The following is a 22,754-nucleotide window of genomic DNA, read 5'->3' on the forward strand; positions in this document are numbered from 1 at the left end:
TTCTGACTATCCACACAATCAATGCCTCTCATCATCTTATCCACCTCTATCAGGTCACCCCTCATGTTCTGTTGCTCCAAGGAGAAAAGGCCAATACTCTTATAAAAATACACAGGTGACATTTAATTTCTTAATTTTCTCTCATTCTCTCATTTTCCGTAGACTTTTAATGATGGGTTTTTTAGGAGTTTCATATGACAAAACATAATTTGCTATTCAACTGTATCCATTTATTGCAATGTTTTGTCTTACAGTAATTAATCTTCAGAATAGCAGTAAAGTGTTAGTGAATAGTTAAGTTGTGTTTTTTCCATAAATATTATTCGCGTAAGTAGGCCTTGACATTAAAATATAGCCAGCCCAGTGTCTGGAATGGTATCTCTGCTCAAAACATAACAGAAAGCAAGCAAACTCACTGACTGTGGTGCCATGCTCACTGCATGTGATTACAGATGACTGCAGATGAAGACAATTTTCAACATTAGAGGTTTAAGTCTGATTTGCATCTTTTAAATCAGACAACCTTTAATCTTATTGCTTGGGAGAAAGGTCCCACAGAAGGAACCTCCTAACTAATAATGTGATTAAAAAAACACCATGAGATGTGAGCAACATAAAATAATAAACACTCAGCTTTATTACGGAAGTTTATCTTATTAAGTTTGATTGCAGTAATATACCTTCTCGAAGATGGCATGGACTACAGTTCAGAGGATATACATACAAGATGAAAGAACATATCTCCTGGTTCCAGGTACAGGCATTGAGTTCTTTTCCCTGCTTGTTAGGTATCTCTGCAGTCCACTCTTTATAGTAGAGCCTTGGTAGGGTGCATGACAATTAAGCAACATACTTTCTTGAGCTTATTTCTGATGAAGTTTGATCAAGCCTGTCAATGATAGGTTTCTGAACCTATCAAATATAGACGAAACAAATGTAGATCCGGGCACATACACAATTCCAAAGCTGTACAACTTTTGATTGGATTTCTGTCCGGGACCTGAGACTCTATTTCAAGATCCCCTTTGCAAACCATGTTTAACCAGTGGAATTTTGTGCATTTTCTGACATTTGAGTGCTATTGGCTAATTTGATAGACGATTTTGTTGGAATCATTTGTTAGTTTTTCTGGAAATATGGTGCAAACAAAATTTCTATGGTCCCATCACACAGAAGTTTTGAAGCTTCCCTTGCACGATGCCCTGCATTCTGTTTTTGCACATGTCTCTATTTCACATAGTAATTAAAAACTGAATTCAAGTGAATATTTTAAATGATTTTAAAATTTAGTTTCTTTATCCTTCAGATCTAGATGGTATGTAAAAAAATATTCGTTTTAGGTCATTTCCTTAATGACCTAAATGCTATAGAATTTGTGATTCTAGTCCAAAACCATTTACTGGAAATGCATATCTTTAAAATCCACATTATTACTTCCTTTAACTTAGCCAGATTGACTTTCTTCCTGCATATTTGATTGTTCTAATGTTAAAAATTCTTCTTCTCACAAGGGAATTGTACATTTGCAATAATTAAATTCAATAACTTGGTTAATTTTCCAACTGACTGAACATGATTGCTTTGAGACTCTACTCACCACTTGTTAGTACCCTTCCAAGCGTGCTCTCTTAATTGATACCGCAGGGGCCCAAATCATTTAGTAGCTCCAAGATGCACTCAAGAACCGATTTCACTCTTCAGCCATAGTAGCAAGCTTCTTCATAAAGAGAAAACTTTCAGTTAACTCCGAATTGTCTGCCTGCCCTCGGCTGTACCTGGGATTAGGATAAATCACTAATGTGAGGGAATTGCTGATACTCCGTAGCATGATAACCAATGTTGGTTTCAGATGGAAGCATTGTAAGTTCAAACTTTTAAAGTGGCTACTTTATTTCAGATTTTGATCTATGTTGACTACATTGATCAAATGATCCTGTCGATGAAGATGCCACAGTTTTTCAAGGAGGGTTTGAGAAGATTCCTGAAATATTTTTTCTATCCTGAAAATCACTTCTGGAGATGGAAGTTGAAAGACAGAATTTGATTTGAGCATCCATAGTCAGGAATATGGAGAGTTTAGTGGAGATATCTGTGAATGATTAGAGCCTCAGTTGTGGACTTATACCCTGTAAGTGCGACACGTGCTACACCTGCCCCAATAACTCCTCCTCACCACCATTCAGGGCCCAAAACAGCCTTTACAGATAAGGCAATACTTGACCTCTGAGTCTTTCTGAGTCATCTATTGTATTCAGGGCTCCCGGTCTGGCTTGCCATAGACTGACGATACCAGATGCAGACTGGGCTATCACTTCATCGAGCACCTTTGCTCTGTCTGCTACCAGAGGCAGAATCTCCCAGTGGCTACCCATTTCAATTTCACTTCCCATTCCCATTCTGACACGTCTGCCCCTGGCCTCCTCTACTGCCATGATGAGACCAAACTCAGGTTGGAGGAGCAACTCCTGGGTAGTTTCCAACTGGATGGCATGAGCATTGATTTTTCCAACTTCCTATGATTTCTGCCCCTGCCCCACACATTCCTGCTTTCTTTCTCCATCCTCTATTCTGAAACTCTTTTCCTCACCTACCCATCACCTTCCTCTGGTTCCCCTCCTCCATTCCTTTCTTCCATAGTCCACTGTCCTCTCCTATCTTTTTCACCCCTTTATCTCTTCCACCTATCGCCTCCCATCTGCTAACTTCATCCCTCTCCCCCACCCATCTGGCTTCCCTTCACCTGGTTTCACCTATCACCTGCCAACTTGTACTCCTTCCCATCCCCTCACCTTCATATTCTGGCTTCTGCACTCTTCTTTTCCAAGCCTGATGAAGCGTATCAGTCCAAAACGTCTATTATTTATTCCACTTCATAGATGCTGCCTGACTTGCTGAACTCTCCAGCATTTTGTGAGTGTGTTGCTCAAGCTCTCCAGCATTTACAGAATCTCTTGTATTTAGGATGTTGATATTGACTCCCTGATCCTACCAGAGGTTTTGGAAGGTTTTGCAACATTGGGAATACTTCTCCAATGCTTTGAAATGTGCATTGTAGATTATCTGTGTCTCCAAAGCATACAGAAGATCAAAGAACATTGCTGCTCACTAAACCACAATCTTAGCTGGCCGGTGGTTTAGTGGCATCTGCATCTGACTTCGAGGGAAGTGGTCCTGGGTTCAATTCCGGCCACCTCCTTGCACACTATCCATTTGAGCTGGGTTGTGCATCAAGCAAGCAACTTGGCCTTGTAAAAAAAAAGGCAAAAGCTAAGGAAATAGTAAGGTTGCTACCTGATGCTCCACAAGGTGTGGAGAGGAACAACAAATACAAGCATAGTACAGGATTTGATGTTAGATTTATCAAAATTTTCCTTAGCTAGGCAGAGGCTGTGATAGTACATTGGAAACAGTGACGAATTGTGTCATTAAAGCCTGCTCACACTGGAGGAGGGTTCGAATATATGTGAAATGATTTAAATTTTCAAGGTCTCATGATCCACCATGTCTGCCATTGTGTGATGGCGACAGGTTGGTTTAGTCCAAGGTTTATCTTTGTATATGTCTTAGTGAAGGAGTAAAAAAAAGTATAAGAGCAAAGAGGTCCTTCTGCAGCTGTACAGGGCCCTGGTGAGACCACACCTGGAGTACTGTGTGCAGTTTTGGTCTCCAAATTTGAGCAAGGACATTCTTGCTATTGAGGGAGTGCAGCATAGGTTCACAAGGTTAATTCCTGGGATGGCGGGACTGTCATATGTCGAAAGATTGGAGCGACTGGGCTTGTATACACTGGAATTTAGAAGGCTGAGAGGGGATCTTAACATCGAACATAGAACATAGAATAGTACAGCACAGTACAGGCCTTTCGGCCCACAATGTTGTGCCGACCCTCAAACCCTGCCTCCCATATAAGCCCCCACCTTAAATTCCTCCATATACCTGTCTAGTAGTCTCTTAAACTTCACTAGTGTATCTGCCTCTACCACTGACTCAGGCAGTGCATTCCACGCACCAACCACTCTCTGAGTAAAAAACCTTCCTCTAATATCCCCCTTGAACTTCCCACCCCTTACCTTAAAGCCATGTCCTCTTGTATTGAGCAGTGGTGTCCTGGGGAAGAGGCGCTGGCTATCCACTCTATCTATTCCTCTTAATATCTTGTACACCTCTATCATGTCTCCTCTTATCCTCCTTCTCTCCAAAGAGTAAAGCCCTAGCTCCCTTAATCTCTGATCATAATGCATACTAACTTATTGAAACATATAAGATTATTAAGGGATTGGACATGCTGCAGGCAGGAAGCATGTTCCCGCTGATGGGTGAGTCCAGAACCAGAGGCCACAGTTTAAGAATTAGGGGTAGGCCATTTAGAACGGAGTTGAGGAAAAACTTTTTCACCCAGAGAGTGGTGGATATATGGAATGCTCTGCCCCAGAAGGCTGTGGAGGCCAAGTCTCTGGATGCTTTCAAAAAAGAGATGGATAGAGCTCTTAAAGATAGTGGAATCAAAGGTTATGGGGATAAGGCAGGAACTGGATACTGATAGTGGATGATCAGCCATGATCACAGTGAATGGCGGTGCTGGCTCGAAGGGCCGAATGGCCTACTCCTGCACCTATTGTCTAAAACTTGGATCTTGATCTCTGAATGTGCAAGTACACAATTGTCATCTGCATAATATAAATTGGTGTCTAATTGGTGCAATTTTGGTTTTGAAAAGAGATAACAAGATCAATCCTATACATTAACTCCACTCCAGAAGGAAGTTAGTCAGAATGAGGTGAAGTTTGAAGAGAGGAAGAATTGAGAAAAGGATTGGTGCATAGACAGGTTTGACACAATTAGCTCAGTGAAGCCATTTGTTAAGCTCATGGCTTGCATGCCATCTTGTAGTGGATATAGAATAATGACAAATTCAGGAGAAGATCAGATTTGAGAAAGGATTCTCTGTTTTTCTCATTGTTGACAGTGTTCAAGGCTTTTGTGGGATTCATGAAGGCATATACAGTGGTACATGTATCTCCTTACATTATCCTCTTCCACCTCCACCCCCAGGTACAGGTCAGGCAATAAATGAAAAAGTAGTCTTGAAATTCTCCTATAAGCTTACCTTCCAACAATTTCTGTGGAGCTGCCCTTCCAAAAGGTCACATTGTCATGCTGTTTACCCTTCTTTAGATAGCAAGTAACAATTTTGGAAATTTTCCCTTAACCACAGAGCAAAATACTGCTGGAATAGTCTAAACAATGCAGTTTAATCCACATGTGATCCATACTTCTTCAAGCAATGGCAATGAATTTAAAGTGCTTGCATCAGCCACAGCTGTAAAAGGTTATTATGGTCTGATGATAATTAACTGTTTATTCTCTAAAGACTTCATAAAATGCAGGCATTGTCAGCCGCTTCAGAATGATCACTTTTTATCTGCCTAAAGGAAATGTGAATTAATTTATGGAATCAAAATCCTATTGTAAAGAAATACCCAGAAGAGGTTATGCAATTTTTCTGCTTTCCTTGTCTGTATTCAAGAAGGTTTCATGTGCAGTAATTTGAAAGTTTGGCAAACGTGTCCAGTTCTTTATGTGTCAAAGTGTTTATTTCACAGGAAAATTATTATTGGCATTTTTTCTTATATAGATAATTCTACTTAATTGTTTTATACTGAGTAAAACACATTACCAATTTGGCACATATGCCCTGAAGCTGACTGGTAGAATGTTATTGAATTGAAATATGCATTTTAAAAATATGGAAAGGAATACAAATGTGTAAAATATACATTGCAAAAAGTAGAACAACTTTCAAGGCCAACAATTAAAACTTTAGTAGCAGCTGATACAACAAATGACTTGCTCTAGGAAGAACTGCAAAATATTTGAATCTAAAGTAGTATTCATGAAATCTGGAAGCAAAGCCTCAGCCAAATCTGATAAATGTTGTAAATATTCATTTAAGAATAGATATTCCATTATTCATTGATAATTTATTGAAAGGAGACAATAAATAATTTTGGTCCAACCCATTAACACACTTCATATAACACTGAACAATTGGACACACTCCAATTAACTCCAAGGATTGGTGTGACTGATGTTGCTATCTATCCACTGAGGATTCTAGTGCAGGAAGACACTTCGTAATTTTATTTGAATTTATATCAATATTATTAACATTTTATATTAATATCTAATCCTGTCTCAGATTCAGATTTGATAGTTTTAATTCATAATAAAATACTAATAATCTATAATAAAACATAAACTTAAAAAACAATGATATATATTTCAACAATATAATTTAACATCTATGGTATGCTCATACAGGCACTTGCCTGGTCAGTTTGTGCAATTGAAGATGAAAGCTGACGGGCGGAACATTTGACAATCACTGATATAGCAACAGCATACCCTTTAAAGTTTCAGCTCAGTTGTGATCTGTATTTCCAGTTGCATGTGTTCTTATTTTCCCAGACTCTTTGCATTATAATTCATTCTGCAGCAGTAAATCTGTGCAAGAATGACTTGAACAAATGGTACAGGAAACAGATCCTACCCGATTTACATCAGCCGAGCTGGAAGAAACACAAATCGCAATGGGGGAAGGAAAAGGAGATGGAATTTTATTTCATGCCTAGGAAACTCTGTCAGCGCAAAACTAAACACAACAAAGAGTAGAAGCAGACTGAAAATGCCAGAAGGTACAGAATCTAAAGGGAAATATATTAAAATATTTTTTAAAAACCTCAGAAATTTGAGGAAGGCTTTGAAGGAAGAAACTCATACTTCCGGAGTTCCTGAACTTTTAACTTACGAATAGTAGAGCTCTGGAACAGTTGATCAGTCAGATAGTATTTTGATACATCCAGCATTATGGTATCAAGTCTGAAGCTCTAGTACCATCATGTACTGATTAAGTGTTTAATATCTGCAAAAGTCTGGTCAAAAGATGGTGTAAGACTATATTATTTAATACAGATGAATACTTCTGGTGTTCATTATAAATATATTCAATGTTTATTTGGGATAATCTACCACTGGTCATTCAGTAACCCCTTTATACTTGTAAGCCAAGATGCAAATATTTACTGCCATAGCTTTGTAGCCTGTTTTATACGTTCCACTTGCAACATCCATATTCAAACTCTTTTCACCTTGTGTTTCTGCACAGTCAACAGGACCAATAATCCTGGATAATTTCTTGGCTTTCCCTCGCCTGGAGATACTGAAATCAACCTAATACAGTATAACTGGGATTAGAGAAAAAACTGGGACTTGTCTTATTTCAATTCTTGGGTCAGTAGTAAATTTATCTTCAGAGCTGGTCTGAGTCAGTTACATAGTCTGTTTTTTTTTGGTTATTGCAGGTTGGTTATGTTGAAATATTTTGGCTATTTTCCTCTGAAGTGGTAAATGCTTAAGAGTCACATTCTAAAATGAATTTACCATCAGAGATGAGTAACAGTAAAAAGTGGTGAATATTGATTAAATATCAGGGAAGTTTTGAATTCTTGCAGCAATGTTGAAATTACAACATCTGGTTTAATGAAGAACTTAATCTAGAGCAGCACAAGCAAAATAGCTACTGGCTTTATCATAGACAATACAGTTTCACCATACTGTTTCATAGATTACAAAATTAAAAATCCTGGAGGACTCTAACATGCAGAAAAACAATCTTCTTTCATTTCTTGCTTCTAAATGCTGTGGACTTCTTGTACCAGGGAAAACGTTGTGGAAGTTCTAATCTAAACTTGGAAATACAGACAGGTTCAGACCAGTTTGATTCTCATAGGAGAAACGAAAGAAATCTGAGTCTCTGAGTATGATAATCTTTAAAATCTTTTTATCTTCAATGTCAGCTAATTTGATTCAATTTGACAAGTACACATTTTACTCTTCTTGTGTTCCTGTGTGGCAGGCTTAGACACTTTCAAAATGAATCCCAGATTTTACTGTTCTACTATTTTGCTTGATTCACATTGTAGTTCTGAGGCTGTGCCTTTTGATTTTAGTTGCCCCTCTTTACTTTGCATTGTCTGCAGATCTGATCAGGATGTAATAAGCTAATACATTGTTCAGTTATCCTGACTTTACTAGGATTCTGGGGCTGCCGAAGGAATATAAAATGCATTTGACAACCTTCTTCCTAGTTTACTACTGCTAATGTCAAAGATTAGCCTGCGAGTAGCCAATTTTCCAAGTCTGGCTTGTAATTGGATAAAGAAGCACCCCTAGAACCATAGAACCATAGAACACTACAGTACAAAAAAACAGGCCATTCAGCCCTTCTAGTCTGTGCCGAAACTTTATTCTGCTAGTCCCATTGACCTGCACCCAGTCCATAACCCTCCAGACCTCTCCCATCCATGTATCTATCAAATTTATTCTTAAAACTTAAGAGTGTGCCTGCATTTACCACGTCAGAAGGCAGCTCATTCCACATTCCCACCACTCTCTGAGTGAAAAAGCTCCCCGTAATGTTCCCCCTAAACCTTTCCCCTTTCATCCTAAAGCCAAGTCCTCTCGTATTTATCTCTCCTAATCTAAGTGGAAAGAGCCTACTCACATTTACTCTGTCTATACCCCTCATAATTTTGTAAACCTCAATAAAATACCCCGCTTTCTTCTATGCTCCAAGGAATAAAGTCCTAACCTGTTCAATCTTTCCCTGTAACTCAACTCCTGAAGACCCGGCAACATCCTAGTAGATCTTCTCTACACTCTTTCAATCTTACTGATATCCTTTCTATAGTTAGGTGACCAGGACTGCACACAATACTCCAAATCTGGCCTCACCAATGTCTTATACAGGTATTGTTCACCGTGGTCAGAGATGGAGAGCTGCGCAAGGAAGATTTTAAAGTGCCACAGGGGGTGCGCCATCCCCAGTAGCACTATCTTCACCATGATAAACCCTGGTGGCAAGGGTGATCCCAGGACAACCTGTCCCACATCTTGGCTGCAGGGTCCTTTGTCTGTTAAGGCCCACCTATTACGCGCTGCCAACGCATTGCTTTTCTGTCAGTGTGTGCTCCCATAGCCTTGTCTCAACAGACTTACCACAAGGCAGTGGGGCTATTTGCCCATAGCTGGGACAGTGGTTGACGGGCGCCAGAGCATGTCCACACAGTGGTGGGCCTGCACGCCACGTCACTGGGGCCCACTGGTGCTCCGAGATCCCCTGTAAATTAGCCTGGGACCGTAATGTCTTATACAACCTCACCATAACATCCCAACTCCTATACTCAATACTTTGATTTATAAATGCCAGGATGCCAAAAGCCTTCTTTACAACCCTGTCTACCTGTGACGCCACTTTCAGGGAATTATGTATCTGAACTCTCAGATCCCTTTGTTCCTCAGCACTCCTCAGTGCCCTACCATTTACTGTGTATGTCCTACCTTGATTTGTCCTTCCAAAATGCAACACCTCACACTTATCTGCATTTGTTTCCATCTGCCATTTTCTGGTCTATTTTTCCTCTTGGTCCAGATCCCTCTGCAAGCTTTGAAAGCCTTCCTCGCTGTCCACAACACCTCCAATCTTAGTGTCATCAGCAAACTTGCTGATCCAATTTACCACATTATCATCTAGATCATTGATATAGACAACAAACAACAATGGTCCCAGCACAGATCCCTGAGGCACACCACTAGTCACAGGCCTCCAGTCTGAGAAGCAATCATCCACTACCACTCTCTGTCTTCTCCCACACAGCCAATTTCGAATCCAGTTTACAACCTTTCCATGGATACCTAGTGTCTGAACCTTCTGAACTCACCTCCCGTGTGGGACCTTGTCAAAGGCCTTACTAAAGTCCATGTAGACAACATCCACAGCCTTTCCTTCATCTACTTTCTTGGTAACCTCCTCGGAAAACTCTACAAGATTCATTAAACACGATCTACCACGCACAAAGCCAAGCTGACTATCCTTAATCAGCCCTTGGCTGTCCAAATACTTGTATATCCAATCTCTCAGAATACCTTCCAATAATTTACCTACTACTGATGTCAGTCTCACCGGCCTGTGATTACCTGGTTTCCCTCTAAGCCGATGAATGGTTACCACCAAAATTGATAGTATGAGGCAGAAAACAAGAAGATTATAGCTAAAGAGAATGAATTTAACTGATTTATTTCAGGCTAAAAGTTGAAAATATGCAACAGTTTGTAGTTGGGAGCTAAAATTTACCAAGGTTAATGTAAGTGAAAGCAGGACAAATTGAGAATGTGATTATAGAGGGAAAGGCAAATCAAAGCAGTTAGATGAAAGGGTTTTTCTGTTTAAACAAGTCATCATTTTCAACTAAGTTATGTTGTGGTCTTTAGTACTTAATGTGGCTGCCACAGTGACACAGGAGCTCCAAGGATTAATGTTCCTGATCTCAGATGCTGGCTACCGGGAGTTAATTAATCTGCCAGTACATCCCAAAGATGCATATTAGATAATGTATAAGCTTTAACAAATGGCAATATAAATGGAGACATCTCTTTCTCCCTTATCAGGGAGAGAGAGAGCCTGTGGTATGTTGAATCCCAATGTAGTCTTTGGGGTAACTGCAAGTCTGTGTCTTTACTGTTGCTTTGCTCACGATTGAGTGCTCATTGACAGGTGCTGATGCTCTTTTTTGCTGGTGTGGGGGGGGGGATTGTTGCTTGTTTCCGCTTATGCGCAGGAGGGAGGGGAGCTGGGGGAGACTTTGGGGTTCTAACATTTAACTGTCGTTCATTCCTTGGGGCACTCCTCTGTTTTCGTGGATAGATGTGAAGAAAAAGCATTTCACGATGTATATTGTATACACTTCTCCGGCAATAAATGTATCTTGGAAACCTTAAAAGAAAAAAGAAAAATAAGAGAGCAAATTATTGCAGGGTCACAGGAAAAGAAAAGAAATGGAAAATGGAACTAAAGGGATCGTCCTATTGGTGTGGATTCAATGAGCACAATAGCCTACATCTCCATCATAATAACAGGTAATTTATTGTTAAACATCTATAGATACTTGATTCTGTTTATTTTAGCACAATTACTTTATTTTCATCATCATGGCACATGAAGTGACAAGAAACAGAAACGTGGCATTGATACCCAGTCGCCTCTCTGTCATGCATGGAGACATGGCATGACATTTTCAGACCTACTTTCAACATATTTCATTGCAAGAAATCTGAAAAAAAAACACGACCACATCCAGTTTCCTCTTCATGTACTGCCAAGAAACGGTGAAATCCACCACTGGGTCTGCGGACCCTGCCAAATTTCACACTCGATTTGATTCTGTGTTTGACGAAATGACACTGCATTATTAGGAATGGAGTATTTTGACTTATCCCTTGTGACATTCAACACACAATAAACATTTCTTCATTCATTAGAATGTAGTGTTCGCACTTTGTCAGGTTGAGGAACAACTCCAGAAGATATAACTAGAAATGTTTCATCACTCATGAGATGATCATTAACCCTCAAGATCTCTAAATTGAGTTTCAGATATGAGAAATATTGATTGGGCAATACCCCTATTCAGAAAGGGATAAAATGGATGCCAGTTAACTTAACTTTATTTGAACTCTGGCTCAGTTATGATCAGAGTGCAGCTCTCCTTCTCACTACTCTCTTCAGAAGATAATGGATATTTGAACATCCAGCAGCAGTCCATTTACCACCTCGGTCCTGTCCTTAAAATCACATAGTGGTGGAACAGTTTTCTGTTCAAAGATTAGGTAAAATGAAAAGGCATGAGGCAAACACAATGTAGACTTGAACCATGAAGCAACAGTAGAATTCAGGTTGCTGCTGCCAGCAATCATTCTTAATTAAATTTTCAGAGTGGAATGCAGCTAGAAGGGAATGATCAGAAAGGGAAGGGAGATGGGTGCTGAGGAAATGCAAAAGGGAACTGTGGCCATACAGTCAGGAATGGTGTGCAACAGCAATGACAGGAAAGAGCACCTGCTCGCCCCACTCAACATTCAGATCATGGAAAGCAAAAACACTGCAGATGCTGAAAATTGGAAAGAAAACCAGAAAACACTCAACAAGTCAAACAGCATCTGTGGAAAGAAAAATTGAACTAATGACACCAAAGGGTCTTCAGTCTGAAACATTAATTCTGTTTTTCTTTCCCATTTATACTGCCTAATCTGCAGCATGTTTCCAATATTCTCTGTTTTTATTCTGTATTCAAATTACATTTTTCCAGTGGCCCAATCAGATTAAGATAGAAAGCTCCACACAGGCTAGAGCGAGTAATTTGAAAAGGAACTTTTGGAGCTTTCAGCTTTTTCTGGCAGCCCAATCGAATTGTTGTTCATTAGCAAAGGCAAATAAAAATAAAGTAGGAGCAATTGGAGTGGCCATTGTTGGAGCCTTGTTGTGTTAGAGTGAGGAGGTTTTGGCTCAACAGGCTTGAGTGAGGTAAGCTTCTGGTAAGTTTCTTCTTCTGCATTTTTTTGTCAGTTAGTGCGGTGAGAATGGCTTCAGAGGCTGTGTTGCATTCTTTGTGTGAGATGAGGAAATTCTGGGAGAACTCCAGCCACCTGGATAACCACAACTGCACCAGGTGCATTGTACTGCAGCTCCTCGTTGAACATATCAAGGAAATGGAGCTGGGGGCAGGTACCTGGATAACTGTCAGCAGAGGGAAAGGAAATGAACAGCCAGTTCAGAGGGCAAAATTGCTGATAGTGGGATGAGTTGAAGTGTAACATCGAGACAAAATCCAAAAGGGTGACAAATACAGGACTAAAGGTGCTATATTTGAATGCATGTAGCATACAGAGTAAGTTAGATGATCTTGTAGCTCAGTTAGAGATTGGAATGTATGATGTTGTAGGCATCACTGAGCCATGGGTTAACAACCAAGGATACATGTTGTATTGAAAGGACAGGCAGGTAGGCAGAGGGAGTGAGGTGGCTCTGCTGTTAAACAATGGAGTCAAGTCCTTAAAAAGAAGTGACATAGGATCGGTATATGTAGAATCCTTGTGGGTGAAGTTCAGAAACTGCAAGGGTAAAAAGACCCTGATGGGAGTTACGTACAGGCCTCTGAATAGTAGCCAGGATGTGGGCTACAAATTACAACAGAGGATAGAAAGTGCATGTCAAAAGAGCAATGTTACGATAATCATAGGGGATTTCAACAGGTAGGTAATTTGGCAAAATTAGGTTGGTGCAGGATCCCAAAAGGTAGAATTTGTTAAATGCCTAAAATGTGGCTTTTTAGAGCAGTTTGTGGTTGAGCACACTAGGGGAAAAACTATTCTGTATTGGGTGTTGTGTAATGAACCAGATTTGATTAGGGAGTTTAAGGTAAAATAACCCTCAGGAGACAGTGATCATAATATGATATACTCCAGCCTGCAATTTGAGAGGGAGAAACTAAAGTCATGTGTATCAGTATTACAGTGGAGTAAAGTGAATGAGAGGAGTTGATACATCCCAAAGGAGAAGATGAATTCTAAAGGCAGGATGATGCAACCATGGCTGACAAGGGAAGTCAAAAACAGCATAAAAACAATAAACAAAACTTATTGGGAAGTTAGAGGATTGGGAAGCTTTTAAAAACCAACAGAAGGCAACTAAACAAGCTATAACAAAGGAAAAGATGAAATAGCTAGCTAATAATATCAAAGAGGATACCCAAAAGTTCTTTCAGATGTATAAAGAGTAAAAAAGAAGCAAGAGTAGATATTGGACCACTATAAAATTATGCTGGTGAGTTAGTAATGGGAGACAATGAACTGGTGGATGAACTAAAGAAGTATTTTGCACCCACTATTTAAGAAGAGTGAGAGGCAGCAGAAAGGAAAAAGGAAACTATAGACCTGTTAGCCTGACATCAGTGGTTGGGAAGTTGTTGGAATTGATAGTTAAGGATGCGATTATGCAATACCTGGAGGCACATGACAAGATAGGCCAAAGCCAGCATGGTTTCCTGAAAGGAAAATCCTGCCTAACTAACCTACTGCAATTCTTTGAGGAAAGTACAAGCAGGGTAGACAAAGGAAATGCAGCAGATGTGGTGTACTTAGATTTTCAAAAGGCCTTTGACAAGGTGCTGCACATGAGGTATTCCATGGAATTACAAAGAAGTTACTAGCATGGGTGGAGCATTGGCTGATCAGCAGAAAGCAGAGAGTGGGAATAAAGGGTGGCTGCTGGTTACCAGTGGAGCTCCACAGGGGTGAGTGTTGGGACCGCTGCTTTTTACAATGTACGCCAATGATTTGGATTATGGGATAATGGATTTGTGGCTAAATTTGCCGATGATACAAAGATAGGTGAGGAGTGGGTAGTGTTGAGGAAATGGAGAGCCTGAAGAGAGACTTAGATAGTTTAGGGGAATGGGCAAAGTGGCAAGTGAAATACAATGTTGGAAAATGTATGGTCGTGCACTTCGATGGAAGAAATAAACGGGCAGACTATTATTTAGATGGGGAGAGAATTCAAAATGCAGAGATGCAAAGGGACTTGGGAGTCCTTGTGCAAGATACCCAAAAAGGTTAACCTCCAGGTTGAGTCGGTTGTGAAGAAGGCGAATGCAATGTTGGCATTAATTTCTAGAGGTATAGAATATAAGAACAGGGATGTGATGTTGAGGCTCTATAAGGCACTCGTGAGACCCTGCTTGGTGTATAGTGTGCAGTTTTGGGCTCCTTATTTTAGAAAAGGTATACTGACATTGGAGAGGGTTCATAGAAGATTCACAAGAATGATTTCAGGAATGAAAGGGTTACCGTATGAGGAACGTCTGGCAGCTCTAGGGTTGTATTCCCTGGAGTTCAGGAGAATGAGGGGGGATCTCAAAGAAAGATTCTGAATGTTAAAAGGCCTGAACAGATTAGATATGGCAAAGTTATTTCCCATGGTAGGGAAGTCTGGGACGAGAGGGCACAACTTCAGGATTAAAGGATGTCCATTTAGAATAGAGATGCGGAGAAATTACTTTAGTCAGAGGGTGGTAAATGTGTGAAGGCAGGGAAGTGAGGATGACTGGAAGAATTGGATCAGCCCATGATTGAATGGTGGAGCAGACTCGATTGGCCAAGTGGCCTACTTTTGCTCCTATATCTTATGTTCTTCATGGTGGAAGACACTAGCAGTATGCCGGAAGTTCAAGAGTGAGGGTGCACTGGTAATTATCAGTGATAATAGAGGAAATACATGTCTGGAGTAAGATGAGATAGTGGAGGTGGTTAATGAATACTTTGCGTCAGTACTCACCAATGAGATTGACATTCACGAGCGTGAGATCAGCATTGAACAGACTAATATGCTGAAACATGTCGAGGTTAAGAAAGAGGATATGTTACAACTTCCAAAAAACATTAGGGTAGACAAATCCCTGGGAATGGATGGGATATACACCCAGTTACTCCAGGACAGCATTTACAAGCATTTGGAGAAGCATAGTCTGATGAAGGATGGTAAGCATGATTCTGTGAGGGGCAGGTCACGGTCAAAAGTCTAATTGACTTTTTTGAGGAAGTGACAGAATAAACTGATGAAGGTAGAACAGTGTATGTGGTGTTTATGGAATTTAATGAGGTGTTTGATAAGATTCTCCCTGGAAGGCTCATTCAGGAGTTCAGGAGGCAGGGGGTCCAAGGAAATTTACCTTATGGATTCAGAATTGACTTGCTTATAGAAGGCAGAGGGTGATAGTAGATGGAACATATTTTGCGTAGAGGTCTGTAAATATTGTTGTTTCGCAGGCATCTGTTCTGGGACCTCTGCTCTTTGTGATTTTCATAAGTGACTTGGATAAGAAAGTGGAATGGTGGGCTAGTAAGCTTGCAGATGACACTAAATTTGGTGGTGTTGTGGATAGTGTAGGAGTTTTTTGTAGGTTGCAACAGGAATTTATAGAATGCGGAGCTGGGCTGAGAAGTGGCAGAAAAAATTGTGAAGTGATACACTTTGGAAAGTCGAACATGAAGGCAGATTGAGGGTTAATGCCAGGAATCTTTGTGGTGTGGAGGAAAGGAGGGGTCTTGATATCCGCGTACAGGAATCCTTCTAAGTCGCTGCACAAGCTGATAGGGTGGCTAAGAAGGTGTTAGTGTGTTTACCTTCATTAGTCAGGTGATTGAGTTCAAGACCTGCAAGGTAACGTTGTGGTAATTACATAGAGTGCACTGCAGGAGTTGAGGTAGGGGCAGATACATCAGGGACATTTAAGAGATACTGTATATAGGCACACATATGGAAGACAAACAGAAAGGTTTCTGTGAGGAAAGGATTAGATTGAGCTTGGAGTAGATTCAAAGATAGACCCAACATTGTCTCAGCTATTTATCCTGCATACTCCTTCTGAGATGGGAATGAGGAGGTCCAAGCGTGAACATAAGGGACGACTAAGAAACAGCATGGCTGATGAGTTGTTGGTTGTGGAGTGTACTGTATTGCGGTAGGCAAGGAGGAAATTGGCGAGCTTCTGATTCAGTGTCAGTGTAGTGTGTTCTGCTGACCTCGCTCACAGTGAATTCTTTCGACTTTGGACAAACCTTTCCACCAAACCATTTTGTAGCTGGGTGGTACAGTGCAGATGTAATATGTCCTATTCCATTCATTTTCAGGAATAACTGAAACTGTTCTGAACCAGTCTCTGGTCCATTGTCTGGTCTAAGTGTTCTGGAACACCAGTCTTTGAGAAAAGGTTTCTCAACACATCAACAGTGTATGGAGCTGTAAGGGATGCTATCGGGATCACTCCTGGCCACTTTGTAACTACATCCACTACTGCCAAGATATTGGTGCCCATCAATGGTCTGGCAAAATCCAGATGAATCTTCTGCCAGGGCAATGCAGGCCATGCCCAGGGATGGAGAGGCACTGCTCATGGCATCTTCTGGATGTGTTGGCATCAAGAGAATGGCAAGTTGCTCAATCTCAGGCCACCAGACAAAGCTTCAAGCCAATACTTTCATTTTGACCACACCTAGATGACCAGCATGTAGCTCCTCCAACACATTAGCTCTCAACTTGGATGAGAGTTAACTCTGAAACACCACATAACACAACCTCCATCAAGGGTAAGTGCATTCCAGCACTGGTAAAAATGGGGGAACCGGGATCTCTGTGGAACATTCCAGCCATTTTGAGTTGGCATGTAGACCTGAGAGAGTGTGGGGTCTTTACTGGTTGCCCTATGGATCATCTCCAATAATGGGGGGACTTTTGCTTTGTATTAGGGAGAATGAGTCAAGAGGAATATCCTCTTTTGTAAATTATTCAAGTATTTCCTTTTCCAAGGGCAAACGGGTCAATCCATCTGCATTTCCAGGATCAGTTGTCCTCTTGAATTCGATCATGTTATTGCGTCCTCCGAGAGTCCATCTCTGCATCATATTGCTGCTGTTAGTGGAGCACCTTTCTGTGGATTGAAAATGGATATTAGGTGTTGATGATTAGTAATGAGGGTAATCTCACTCCCATACAAGTACTGGTTGAAATGTTTTACACCGCAAATCAGACTCAAGGCCTCTTAGTCAATCTGTGCATAAATTTTCCCTGAAGGCATAAAGGAATATGATGCAAAGGATATGGGACATTTACTTCCAACACTAATAACATATGACATGACTGCACCAATACCATAAAGAGAGGTGTCATGTGGATCATAATGTGTGAATACAGGGCCTGATGTCACTATTTCCTTTACCTTTGGGAAAGCTTCCTCAGACTGCTTTGTCCATTGCCATTTTTCTCTGATCTGTAGTAATGAGTTCAAGGAGTGAAGCAGAGATGCCATGTTTGGCAAGAAACCATTATAACAATTGACAATTCCTTAAAAGGACCGCAACTGTGGTATGTCCTTTGGCTTTGGGGCATTTACCACTACTTGTTTCTCAGCACACTTGTGTAAACTTTATGTGTTAATGGTGTAACCACAGTAAGTGATGGTTGGTTTAAAGTATTCACACCTGTTGCATTGTGCTCGGAACACTATCTTGAGACTTTGGAGATTTTTTTTGTCATCCTTATTGCTAACAATGATGTCATCTAAGTAACACTGGGTGCCTGGGCAGCCTTACAGCACCTGGTCCATAGATTTCTGCCAAAGTGCAGGTGCAGATGCTACTCGAAATATAAACCTATTACAACATAGAAACCTTACACCACAATACAGACCCTTCGGCCCAGAAAGCTGTGCCGAACATGTCCTTACCTGAGAAATTACTTAGGGTTACCCATAGCCCTTTATCTTTCTGAGCTCCATGTACCTGTCCAGGAGCCTCTTAAAAAACCCTTTTGTATCCCCCTCCGCCACCATCACTGGCAGCCCATTCCACACACTCACCACTCTCTGTGTAAAAATCTTACCCCTGACATCTCCTCTGTACCTACTTCCAAGCACCTTAAAACTGTGCCCTCTCGTGCTAGCCATTTCAGCCCTGGGAAAAAGCCTCTGATTATCCACATGATCAATGCCTCTCATCATCTTATACACCTCTATCAGGTCACCTCTCATCCTCCATCGCTCCAAGGAAAAAAGGCTGAGTTTATTCAACCTATTCTCATAAGGTATGCTCCCCAATCCAGCCAATATCCTTGTAAATCTCCTCTGCACCCTTTCTATGGTTTCCACATCCTCCCTCTAGTGAGGTGACCAGAACTGAGCACAGTACACCAAGTGGGGTCTGACCAGGGTCCTATATAGCTGCAACATTACCTCTTGGCTCCTAAACTCAGTCCCACGATTGGTGAAGGCCAATGCACCGTCTTCCTTCTTAACTACAGAGTCAACCTGCGCAGCAGCTTTAAGTGTCCTATGGACTCGGAACCCAAGATCCCTCTGATCCTCCACACTGCCAAGAGTCTTACCATTAATACTATATTCTGCTATCATATTTGACCTACCAAAATGAACCACCTCACACTTATCTGGGTTAAACACCATCTGCCACTTCTCAGCCCAGTTTTGCATCCTATCAATGTCCTGCTGCAACCTCTGACAGCCCTCCACACTATCCACAACACCCCCAACCTTTGTGTCATCAGCAAATTTACTAACCCATCCCTCCACTTCCTCATCCAGGTCATTTATAAAAATCACAAAGAGTAGGGGTCCCAGAACAGACCCCTGAGGCACATCACTGGTCACCAGCCTCCATGCAGAATATGATCCGTCTACAACCATTCTTTGCCTTCTGTGGGCAAGCCAGTTATGGATCCACAAAGCAATGCCCCCTTGGATGCCATGCCTCCTTACTTTCTCAATAAGCCTTGCATGGGGTTCCTTGTCAAATGCCTTGCTGAAATCCATATACACTACATCTACTGCTCTTCCTTCATCAATGTGTTTAGTCCGATCCTCAAAAAATTCAATCAGGCTCGTAAGGCACGACCTGCCTTTCACAAAGCGATGCTGACTATTTGTAATAATATTATGCCTCTATATAATGATAAAGCTCTTTGTGAGTGTTTATGGAGAGAAACACTTTGGACTCATTTTCCATATCCATCTGTAGGTAGGCCTCACCTAAGTCCACTTTGCTGAAGTGTTTTCCTCCAGAAAAGTTTGCAAAGAAATTCTCTATCCTGAGCAGAGGGTACTGATCTACTTCCAGTACTGGGTTGATGGTGACCTTAAAATCATGACAGAATTTGACAGTCCCATTCTTCTAGGCTACTGGGACCACTGGCATTGCCCATGGTCCCCACTAAACCTTGTAAGCAATTCCTTCAGCATCCATGTGATCTAGCTCACTGGCATAAGGAACTGGATGTGCTTTGTAAAGCTTGGGAATGGCATTTTCATTTAACACTATTTTACCCTTGATATGGTTGAGTTTCCCAATGTAATCCCCAATGTAATCCTTGAACACTGCTGTGGCATTATCTAATACCTTTCTTAATTCACTTTCAGTTGACTCTTTTGCAGGGGATGTGGTATACAAATGGTGGATGGATCTCCAATCAACTTGTAGTTGTCACAGCCAATCACAGCCCCACAATGCTGACCATCCTATTTTTGCCACATACAAGCCAAATTTGGATTATTGATATTTCACTGTTATAAATGTCATTTCCACAAGAGTTAACTATTCTCCAGTATAAGTTCGTAATTGCATATCTGCAGGTTTCAGTTCAATATCCTTGAAATACTGTACAAAACTCATTATGTCAAATGACTGAGACAAGTGAGGCTGTGTCCAATTCCATTTTAATTGATTTGCTATCCACTTATGCTATCAACCATATTGTTTGTCTATTATTAGTTTTCACTTTGAAAATCTCAAGGCCACCTAGTCCTGTGTCACTCTCATCATCATCATCTTTTCCATCAACGGAATGCACATTAGTGCTCTTTTTGAAACTGCAACTTGACTTTGTATCGTTTTCTCTTCCCTGTAAAGTCTATTTACTTTTGTCTGGCCAACATTCTCTTTGCACGTGTCCTACTTTGATGCATTTTATTCAAGTTTCACCTTTAAAGCTGCATTGGTCTGGTGTATGTGAGCCCCTGCAGCAACAGTAATACAATTTGCTCAGCCAGGCCTGCTTCTGTTTATACGTTGCAATTCTTTTCATGTTCACTTTCATTGCAGACTGCAACTCAGTTGCCCCTCTGTCTGCTGTTGTCTGTTTTCATTGATAAAGCAATTTTAGCGGCTCTTTTAAATATGAGTTGTGCTTCTGTTAGGAGCCATTTTTGATTGTTTTCTTGTAAGATTCCACAAACTAAACAATCTCTCAGTGCACCAGTAAGCCCATCAATGAACACACAATACTCATACAATTTCATCAATTCAGCCATGTACACTGAAATGGACTTCCCTTCCTTTTGATTTCACTTTTGAAACCTATAGTGTTTTGCAATCAACAATGGTTTCAGTTCTAAATGTTCCTGCATTAGTTTCACAATGTCAACAAAGCTCACTTTAGCTTGTTTGGTTGGAGCAGTTAATCTTCTAAACAAACGGTATGCTTTCCCACTTATGACACTAAGTAAAACTGGCACTTGCTTCTCATTGGCTGTTCAATTTGCCTTAAAACGCTTCTTAATTTGCTCAGTATACAATATCCAGTTATCTCCTGTGCAATTGAACATGTCTATCTTTCCGATGTAGCCAGCCATTTCTGTTGTTTTGTAATTTATGATTGTCATCACCATGTAGCAGTAATTTATGAACCCACAAATTTATCCACTTTCTACTTTCTTTTTAAACTCAAACCTCTCTGCACCTTCCTGAAAAAGCATGTGCTGCACTTTTTTAACCCTTACATACTGTTCGGGTCAAATTTGACCCGTTTTGACATTTGACAGCAGTAAAGACACCCTAAATGCCATTTTTTAAGCCAACATTTGATGACTTTTCCTAAATACGCAAAAACGAAAATATTTTAAAATTTTATACTTTTGTACAGGTGCTACAAATTTTTGTACATTGAGGCTGTTCCGGGTAAAATTTGACCTGTATTTATTGAAATCGATTTTAGATCTCTGAAACATTAATTAAGGATTAATCACCCATTTATTAATGTCAGATAGGCTATTTATACATTCTAAATAGATCTGAGGTTCAAATTTTGGTATAGACACTTGTTATGAGGGGATTCTTAGGCTGGATCAAAATTAACCTGGACAGTACTGTGAAGGTGGAATATGAACAGTATGTAAGGGTTAAAAACTCAGATGTCTCACAGCTCACAGTGCTTCAGTAGGTAGGTAGTTGTCTCAGGTTACCTTAAAATTTTCTCGTAGCCACTGTTGTGTATTGTAACTACAAAACATAAAAGTAATTGAAAGACAAACATGGAGCCGAGAGATGCATGTCTTAGTTTTGTTTTACTTCTTGAGAGGCACGCAATTATGATGTGGTGGCATGATAACTTATGCCATTCACGTACTTTTATATATAACTTGACTGTACTGAATTACGTAAACAACAAATAATACTTAATCAAACAAAATATCTACAATTTTACTCAAATATTTCTAAAATATTCAATACGCAACATTGGCCTCCACAGCCATTTGTGGCAATGAATTCCATAAATTTACCAAACTCTTGCTAAAGAAATTCCTCTGCACCTCTGTTCTAAATGGATGTCCCTCTATTTTGAGGCAGTGCCCTCTGGTCCTAGATTTCCCCAGTATAGGAAACATCCTTTCTGCATCCACTCTATTTAGGCCCTTCAACATTCGATTGATTTCAATGAGATCCCCCCTCATTCTTCTAAACCCTACTGCACCTGGTGACCATGTGATCTCTGTCTCAGAGGCCGATGTTAGGCTGTCTTTAAAGAGGGTGAACCCTCACAAGGTGGAAGATCGCAACGGAGTACCTGGTAAGGCTCTGAAAACTTGTGCCAACCAAATGGCGGGAGTATACAAGGACATTTTCAATCTCTCACTGTAACGGGCAGAAGTTCCCATTTACTTCAAAAAGGCAACAATTATACCAGTGCCTAAGAAGAATAATGTGAGCTGCTTTAATGACTATTGCCCAGTAGCACTCACATCGACAGTGATGAAATGCTTTGAGAGGCTGGTTATGACTAAACTGAACTCCTGCCTCAGCAACGACCTGGACCTACTGCAATTTGCCTATCACCACAATAGGTCAACAGCAGCCACAGTCTCAGTGGCTCTTCACACGGCCTTAGACCACTTGGACAACACAAACACCTGTGGCAGGATGCTTTTCATCGACTATAGCTCAGTATTTAACACTATCATTCTCACAATCCTGATTGAGAACTTACTTGAGCCTCTGTACCTTCCTCTGCAATTGGATCCTTG

The sequence above is a fragment of the Mobula hypostoma genome, chromosome 8 (genome assembly GCF_963921235.1).
Source record: "Mobula hypostoma chromosome 8, sMobHyp1.1, whole genome shotgun sequence".
NCBI lineage: Eukaryota > Metazoa > Chordata > Chondrichthyes > Myliobatiformes > Myliobatidae > Mobula > Mobula hypostoma.